Source organism: Salvelinus fontinalis, chromosome 8, assembly GCF_029448725.1.
Source record: "Salvelinus fontinalis isolate EN_2023a chromosome 8, ASM2944872v1, whole genome shotgun sequence".
In the NCBI taxonomy this organism is placed as follows: Eukaryota; Metazoa; Chordata; class Actinopteri; order Salmoniformes; family Salmonidae; genus Salvelinus; species Salvelinus fontinalis.
In genome coordinates this window covers 24,629,035-24,638,870 of record NC_074672.1, presented here as the reverse complement: position 1 = coordinate 24,638,870, position 9,836 = coordinate 24,629,035, and the positions used below count along the sequence as shown (strand labels likewise).

The 9,836-nt window shown below is 40.4% G+C and overlaps 1 protein-coding gene across 1 annotated transcript in view; it reads left to right on the top strand.

Annotated features, from left to right (window-relative positions):
- Positions 1 to 474: 474 nt before the first annotated feature.
- Positions 475 to 9,836, top strand: part of LOC129860932 (semaphorin-3F-like) — a 50,895-nt gene continuing 41,533 nt past the window's right edge. Inside the window, exon 1 of the mRNA XM_055931863.1 lies at positions 475 to 938. The gene's annotated coding sequence lies outside the window, so the exon portion shown is untranslated. The remainder of the gene's footprint in view (positions 939 to 9,836) is intronic.

The following is a 9,836-nucleotide window of genomic DNA, read 5'->3' as shown; positions in this document are numbered from 1 at the left end:
TTTCTCCCTCATTGTCAAATCCATCTAAACTCCTTAAGAAGGGACAACAGACTTCATGTTGATGAGAGGCCCTGTGAATTACTTAGGAGTGTTTGCTAAACATACATGCTTTTTAAAAATGTTGGTACCATAGGGAACTGTTAGGCTACCTATTTCAATTGTTTGTTAGGCCTATTAACATTACAATTATCATGTACATCATGTGGTCAATTAAAAAGTCTGTTTATTACTATAAGGCAGTAATTCACATTTAGATTTATCTGGATTAAATTGTCTTTTCTGATTACCCATTTTATACAGATTTGATAAAACATTTTTTCAATATAGTTTAGTTTTGAAATGCAAATAAAAACAGGACAGAACGAGCGTCTCACGTTGGTCTTGCTAGAGGGGAAAAACGGCCAGTTCTACAGTTTCACTCTGACTGGCACTGAGGTAGTTAATTAACTGTGACACGGTTGGCTTGAGAGGTAGCAAGAATGGGACAAGCGGCTTGAACAGTAGAGCTCAGAGAGCGGTGGAGGAAGAACAAACGCATAGAGCCTAACACCTGCCAGACTATTTTACTATTTTAAGTGTTAATATTTCCTGGATTTGTCTATGCCTGGATTTGTCATTCCGGAGTTTTCAGAGGAAGATGACTTAAATGAAAACGTGAGAGATTTCTAAAGCATCACGTAATTTCCATGCATGTAATTTGAGGAAAAGTGCTCTCTTTGCATGAAGCAAACTTTTTGACAACTTGCGAAACCTTACCAAGCAGTGGGTCTACGTGAAGCAGTATTACACGTTTACATTGCCTACGGTGATACACATGTTCTACTATTAGTTTGGAGGCAGATTTCTAACGTTATCATTTTCGGGAAGGCTAAACAACGCCACAGAATGTGACATCTACTGTCTATCGACGACGCCGACTGGGCATACCTGCATTGCAAGTGAGTTTGTTATTCATTTCTGTTTAGAGCACCTTTTGTCACGGGTAAAGTCCCATTCTTGTCTGCAAAACTAGGCTAGTTACTTTTCTTTCAACCCCATTGTAGTCCATATTGGCCTTTGACATCTTCAGTCGCAGTTAGAGCATAGGCTACGCTATACTTATAAAGCTTATAACTCATCAAATCTTCATACGTCAGAGATAATTTGTAAATCATACAATAGAAATGTTGTTATAAAAAAGGTGTAAACCTACGTGTACTGCTTTGACAAATGTGGCAAAACCCTTACCATCCTTATAGCATGCATATGCCGCTTATGAATGACATGAAGCATCTATAAAAACCAGTATAAAAAGGTTATAAAGGCTTTACTAAGCTTTCAAAGATGGGGTTCAACCTTAGGTTTTGCCCCATCAGCCTCCCTCAACATGATCAAATTATGGCAAATGATACCACATGCTCTGACGTTTCCTCAGTCCCCACATTTTCAAATATGCCAACTTTCCTGATGATGGGGCGTTTATTATGTTCTCTATCATCTCATTTTAGCTTTACTGATCTGACTGATAATTCTGGTAGTAAACTAGGGTATGAATTCACTCCCCACATGGCAGGTACACATCCACCTGAGTGATGTTATTTTCATTAAACAAACTCATGAGCAAACTTTTTGAGGACCAGAGATGAGGTTTCAAAATGCACATTATATGTTCCACTCTTAGTGGGCCTATGTATAATTCATACTCTGCCTCCCTGGCAGACGTGCTTATGAATAATGCATTTTAAGTTAAAAGCACAACACTTTTTGTGACATAGGCTATCTGCCCATACTCAAATAATGTCAGAACATATTATTATCCTCTTAGCTAGACTATTATTAGTATAGGGCCCCGTCTGATAGTGCTGTTTATGTTGTGTTTAATCTAAGAGATAAATAGGGGCTTTGTTCAGTGTAGGCCTACTAGTTCTTCACAAGTTGTGTGGTTCTGTGACCTGTGGTCATGCTGCAAATTGTTCCCTACCTACACACTATCCCCTATGACACTGGTAAGTCTACACCAGTACCTTATGAACAAATTACATAAAGCTGAAAAAACACCAGCAGGAACACTGTAATTTCTGACAAGGAAATAAAAAAAATAAAAACATCTATATGAATTTACAGCAACAAAAAAAATCCGCTACATTTTCTAAGTTGCTCCTTCTATTTTAGTTTGTCAAACAGTGTTCTAGCTTTGTGCTAGGTGTGAGGGCCTCGACAAATACATGAGGAAAAACATGAAAAAGCTCTCAGTGGTTTTCGCCCTTTACAGCCACGGTTGGACATCTATCATTTTAGTGAAATCATGTAATAGTTTTGCATTTTAAATGTGTTGCGGAAAAGGGGGGGAAATAAAGTAATGATAGCTTTAATTGCTCACACGTGCAATCCATGGAAAATGTATCTGAATGGTTAAAATGCAGATTATGGCCCTTAAATATTTACGTTGTAGCTACCGCTACAAACATACCATTAATAACACGGTAACCATATTAACACCGTGCACTTTCATATTGCCATGGTTGTTTCACAAATACATTTTCCTCTCATATTCGACATTTGACAATGCAGCAAATGTTAATGTCTCGTTTTAGTAGTACTAGTCAGACATTAGCTTCAAACGCAGCTATAGACAGCTCCTATCAATTCTGAATGTCTATGAGACCTCATTATGTTGTCTTGACAGGTGCTTTAACACTGCACATGTCATAATGCTGGCAGTTGTTAGTTTTTGCCCCTATTTGTGGAATTAATTTGATATTTTTATCACATTGTCGCTTCCAATTTGAATCATTGTGTAAATTAATTGTGAATATTCCATTCTATTTCTCAACATCCCATGTACAAGTTGGATTCTGCATTATTCGTGCATTTTCTTTGCCCTCAGAAAGTTGTAAATATGCTAAGGTTAGGTAAATGCTTGAAAGTCAGATTTGAAAGTTTGAAAACATGAAAGAAATCATATGTTAGGTGTATTGGAATATAGAATGAATTATGGAATTGAGTTTGAAGTGAAAAGATTATGGGAGTGCAAAGGGGTATTAAATAGATTGAGTGTAGGATTATGAAATGTCTCTCTGCAGCTTTTAAATTGCATTATTTTCAGAACCAGAATTTAAAATAATCCATATCTGTATGGTCATTAATGTCTTTTGTTAATATGCACTTCTATGAACGTTTTCCTCTTATCTGAACAGCAAACTTTTACTTTTGTTTAGCATCTCTCTGTATACTCTATACTCCAATCTCTCATGTTGAGCCTTGCTTGACTCAAAGCCATTCTGTTTCCTAAAACTTTATCTCCCCTTCTGTTTGAAATAGAAACAGGCTTTGTGTAGGTTCTCATACTCCAGTGTAGGTTCATTTTATTTAGCAAAACCACCTATCCAACTTTGACTTATCGTTGAGTCCTGGCACAGTCATTTTTGTACTGTATGTAAATCATTTTGTGTTGCGTGTATGAAGGTGCTATACTAAGGAAGTTGTTATTAAAGTTAGTAACACTTTACATAAAGTAGAGAGGTATAATGCTGTATTACTTGTTATAACCACGTATAAGCCTTTATAATGTCTTATTATAAGAAGGACTCTATAAAATCTGCGATGCGGAGAATGTGGATGGAATCACCGAATCCATACATTAAAACGGAATTCGACACTAATCAAAAATGTATTGAACTTAGTAGGAAATAAACTAAATGTATTGAAAATGTGTTAATTTGGCCAAGTTTATCATAAAGCATGAACCAAATGCATCAGTGATTCGTATTTCCTGCAACTTTCTGTAAGAGGCAACGATAATTCCCTCTCTATGTGTATGTGCGGTGGGTGCAAGTCTACCCCTTTGTGCAGCCGTTAGCGATGATGCTAATGAAAGTCTTCTGGTAGATGGAAAAGCTTTCTCAAAAACCTTCTAAATTAAATGTTAACTACAAAGTAGCCTATGCTTACATGGCAGAATGATATCATGATTATCCAGTGGGTATTTGTTTCGCAAACTCTACCATCACATGTGTGCTACAAAAACACAGCTAAACAACAGCCTCTTGCTAGGTGCACACTGGAATTAAAGGGTAACTACACCCAAAAATCAACATTTAAAAAGAAAATTCCTAGACCTCAAAAGTGGTCTCCTGATGTAGTTTAAGCATTGTTGTCGACTTAGAAGGTGTAACTTTGAGAGCGAAAACCTGAAGGAAAAACACGGGGAAACGGGAACCTTGGAAAAACTAAACGGTGAAACTGGAACACAGGGAAAACAAAACAAAATCATGCAAAAAATAAAACAGATTTTATAAGGCGCTATACATGTATGATGCTTATAATATGCCTCTCTATGTAGCAGATATACAACTAAGTACATTAATTGAAGGTAGACTCAATGATATGACATAGATGCATAAAGTAAACAGCATAGGCTCAACTTCTCCGCTGTTTTGGTGCCCTGGCTACCACGCTGTGAACAGTGTGAAGCAAACCCATGCACATGCGCAGATACTGTGTGTGACTGTGGGAGAGCGAAGTCTTGCATCTCGCTCATCTCAATATCAATGGTGCTGCTCTTGGCAACATCACTTCGCTGAGTCTACCTTTAAATGTTCCATCTTGACGTTTGATGTAGGGTAACAACTGGAGGTGATCCACAGTGCATCAGAAGCCAACCACAAAGCTGGTGTCATGTAGATATATGTTCAGATATGGACCTGGCTATGGTTCGTCATCACTTTCCCTGACACTCTCCCTGCCTTAAATTTGTTATCAATGATTTGGGGCATTCAAGCAGTTGCCAGGCTCCAACTCACCACAAATACAACCGGTCTCTTGAGACGGTTGTCATGACAGCCTCAGTGAGTTTTGCTGGGGTCAAATGAGGGCCAGCCTGGGCCCTAGAGGTTAAGAGGAGGGGGAAGGGGGGAAGAGTGATTGTTGGGGATACCAGTGAGTGTGGCAGACTTAAAATATATAGGCCCGCTACTGTTGGTGCCATATTTAATTTTATGAGCAGTACCATGGTTAAATAATTTCTCAAATGTTTTTGTCGTTTTTGTCTTGGGGTTTCTTTTTCCCCCAATTATTTTGTGACTAAACACAATACCCTAGATGTACTAGGCTGTATGATACAGGAAGAAAATTGCAGAACCTGGCATGTTCTTTGCATTACTCCGGACAGCACTCTTTTTGAATCCTTGAATTTTACCTCACCACATCAAAGACAATGTGGCACTGCATGAAAAAGACAAGTAGCTCTCAGGTGAGCAAGGGGCAGAGTTCTCTTTTATTATCAATGTCAGCCCCACTGACAGTCAGAGAAAGTATCAGACTGATCATATACTATTTATACCATATATATATTGTATACTGCCAGCCACACAGCACTTGTGCCTGTCACCAGGACTTCAAAAGCAGAAGCACCTGACTTGACTTTAGAATGTTATCCACCTCCCTCTCCCCTCCCTAACTTCCTTCCTAAATCTGGTGCCACTTTTACAGGGAAAGGCACAATACAGGGGGCGTCAATGACAGCAGGCAAGGGGAGCTAATCCATGCAGCTGTCAGCCCGCGGGTTATTAAGCCTCCATTCTGAAGATTCTTGGCCTCCTGCCAGAGGTAGAGACAGTCTTTTTCAGACAGGCATGGTGTATAGGCATGGAGGGCCTGGTGCTAGGCCTCTGTATCCACTGTACTCGAACTGAAGTAAATTCTTGGAACCCAATGCACCATTCTTCAAGCCTTTTACTGAGTGAAGATGTAGCCAGCGACTGTGTAAATCTAGAGAGCCATTCATCATGTCTGGTGTCGCTGGGCCTCACTTTGATTGGCTCACTTTTCACTGGTCTCTTGGCCCGTAGACTCAAGCTCTTGTGGACTTGGATACTATGTACTGTTGTTTTAGAGTTCAGTGTTACATTTTCTATGTTCTGATTTTAATAAAGAATGTTCAATTAAACATAGGATTCTGGATGTGCCTTGACTGTACTTGACTTTAATGTGTGTGAAATCTATATCTAAACACGGCAACCTTTCTGAAGGTCTGTTAAACCAGGATTTGGGTCTGGCAAAAACAAACATGCATGTAAAAAATAAAAATAAATAAAATGATGTTCTGTCATAAGCCAATCCAATGCTGGAAAACAGCTGTAGGATATAAATAGTAGTGCAAGAAGTTTTAGTAATTGCAAAGGAATCCAGTGCTTATTGTGTAAATCAAAAGAGTAAGCCCATTTGAAACAGGTGTTGGAATGTGACAGGAGGGTGTCCATAGATTGCCCTCTCTTTTTTTGCAAAATAGCTCTCTAATGCTCCCTCGCTCATTTTGTACCATTACAGCACACATGACCTCCACTTTGAGGGAATGAGTTTTGGGGGGCTGGATTACTGACAGAGACAGGAAAGGGAGGAACTGTGGACTGCATAAATGTGGGGTGACGCAAATGCTCCCCTTTTGTGCTATCACATAAGGGGGAGGGCAGGGGGCATCCATGTGTTGTCCCCTTGCCCTCACTGTCCTTCAAGATTCAGGGAAACAGCAATGTTTGCCAACATTGTTTGAGAGTATCTTTGGAGCTCTTCCGATTTTTAGTTGACACAAACAAAAGCAGATGCAAATGTATCTTCTAAATGTCTTTTTTGTTGTTGCTGCTGCCAGTAGTCTTGTAGCCAGACACCGTAATCTTGTGGATATCATTTTATCAAAGAGTGGGCTTGGGCACAGTGGAACAAGTATATGCTAGCTAACACATATAGCTCTGGTTACACCTGAATGACAGGTGACATTTCAAGGACTATGACTTAGCTAGCTAGCTAGTATGTTCAGTCATCGTTTTTCTAATGTAGCATTTTTGAAAACTTCAATTGTGTTGACGCCAGCAGCTACCATGCTTTTTGTTGTAGTTGAAAATATAGGCAACTCATTCCTTAAATTCACTGAGTTTGCCAAGTGTGACACTTTCCTTGTGAAATAGCCTAGAAATTAAGGCTATGCTGCCAGTAACACTTTGAAGGAAACTGGATCCTTTCAAATGTTTGTAGTTATTTCTTCTCGAAAAGTAACAAATTAGTTTCAAATTGAAGTTCAGTCAGTCCTTCTCTCACCCACTACTTGTCCTGAGTATTGTGCTTGCTGACAGGCCTATTGTGGAGCTACAGGAGACATGGTCATGGTCATGGAAGTGTAGTACTTCAAAGAGGAGCAGATAAGACAGCAGGAGCTTAACAGCCTTTGAAGGGATGTGCTGAATCCAGTATTTAGACGCGCAGGAGCTTAACGGTCAACTCCAAAGTTCACCACTTGGCCTGGATTACATATTGGACCCTAGACCTGTGTGGAGGGAGCCTGGTTACAGCTGCTACTGGAGAGGAGCCACCGGACAGTCCATAGGATAGCAGCACTTTCCTCTCCTCAAACACACAATTGGGTTCTAGAACACTGGGCTCTTGATTTAGGCAATGAAGTCATAACACATGGAGCCAAAAGTGACAAAAGAGACATCAGATTAACAGGAGACACTCCCTACAAACATAATACGCTATGTATGCTTTGGATGCATGGTGTCAGGGTTCACCAAACAGACTGTTCTTGTGACGCGTCAGAAATAGGAATCATGATTGATTAAAAGTCTCAGGACTACGGCACAGGTGCATCCGCAAGTGGAGTGGAGGCATTGACAGTCTGTGAATGAAATATTTCTGCTGTGAGTCGGAGGCCCTCTGACTAGCCAAGCATTTGTCCCCTGAGCGAGGATGAAACATGCTGTACCCTCCACAGAATTAAATAGGTGTTGACACGTGCTGATACTGAAACAGACCAAGAGAGAACAGGCAGGGAGGCACAGGTCTGTCACTCCACACAGTAATGTTGTACGGTTCCTGATAGGTGATACAGCATTGTATTAGAAAAAGTTTCACAGGGGTATTTGTTTGACTTCATTATCCTATGATCTATATGGCATGTGCTGTTGTCATTCCAGAGATAGAGAGAGAACAAGACAGACAAAAAGAGAGAAAGAAACCCACCTGGTGTTGGGTAGATGGCGCTAACAGCAAGGGTTGGGCTTAGGTAAATAATGATTAGGTTTTCGGCAGACGATGTGGAAACATTACCCCCATTGACCCGTGCTGGCGGTCTCCGTCCCTCCTGGGGCCGCCCTCCAAGCCTGTCGCAGCTTTCTTTCCAAGAGGCCGTGCTAATGAGCTCTCACGTTGACAGCCCTGTCCCCGATCGGCGCGTGTGGAGAGGTGCTGCATGGGGACGACCACTCGGCCCAACATCAGGGACTAATTGTTGGCCAAGCTAGCGGGCCCAGTCATAGAGATAAAACACTCGTTTTGCATAGCTAGTTTTATCTCTATGGTCCCTGTACTGTTGGAGATGCAGTATGCATGGTGATATACATAAGCCCCTCGTAGGCACCTTTTTCCTTTTCCCCTTTGACCATGTGCCCTAGAAAACCATATGCAATCTGTCACTTCAACCAGCTCCTAATCTACACTTCAAATCTGCAGGAAGGATTCAAACAGCCTTATGACCCACACATTTTATGCCTTTATATTTTTCCGTCCATAACCACAGCTTTCCACACAGGAAAGTGCCTTTAGGAAAAAATAACCTCCATAAACCTATCGGTTATACGAAACAAATAAAACCTGTGTGGCTCAGTTGGTAGAGAATGGCGCTAGAAATGCCGGGGTTGTGGGTTCAATTCCCACAGGGGGACCAGGGTTCAATTCCCATGGGGGGACCAGGATGAATATGTATGAACTTTCCAATTTGTACGTCACTCTGGATAAGAGCGTCTGTTAAATGTAAGATCAGGAGGATTACTATGAATGTTGGCTTTTGGAAATGTATCACCATCCTTTATGGACACTAAACCCTCAAAGTCCTGGGTAAACTTCTGCCCTCTTTAGTCTTTGTTTGTATACTAGTGCATTCTGGGTCAAATTACAGTTTGTATACTTAGTGCATTCTGGGTAAAATTACAGTTTGTATACTTAGTGGATTCTGGGTCAAATTACAGTTGCCCAGATGTAGAATGATGAGAGTATGCACAATCAGGGAGCAGGCTGCAAATTATAAACTCAAGTACAGTACTCTATTATCTCTGGTTATACTAAAGTGAAGGCCATTGATTAAAAAGAAAATGCTTGAGACAAATAGAAATCAATTTGATATGACTTATTCAATACATTCATGCCTCAAGGAAAGCCATGTATGTTGGCGAATTCCTGTGCAGTTGCAACATCCATTTACTGTGTAACTGTTAGTGATTAATGTAATCATTATACAGTATGCTAAGATCGAGGATTAGCCCTCAAGTATCGCCTGTCTCTGTTTTTTTATTGGACAATAATGGTGTGAAAAGTTGTATCAGCTGTCACAGGTTTTCAGGCCCCAACATGTTTTCTCTAGGGTGCAGCACACAGCTCTTTCTGCACTACTTTAATGACTCTGATTGCATCGTGAGATGTGGACAGACAGTAGTGTGTGAGATAGATGTTGACATTTTTTCAGGAGCCATGGCCACCCTTCTGTCGGCTTAAACCTATGACAGGTTGGATTACGGGATCCAGGATTTTGTTGCAACGCCAACATGGCGGGTTCACTTAATCAACTAACGTTGAAGAAGCACATTTTATTTTTTACATTGATAAGACAAATATTTTTGGGACTGAAATGGAGTCTCAGACAAAATAAACATGTAAAACTTTGCTTGAAAAGTCTGTGCTAGCTTGTTTAATTTCATTCCTCTTTCATTGAGTTCCATATGAGGGATCCTTTGATGCATTCCTTTGTTTGTCTCGTTCTGTGGATCTGTGCATTCCTTATCGCAATTGTGGTTTGCATTGATAGGACCACC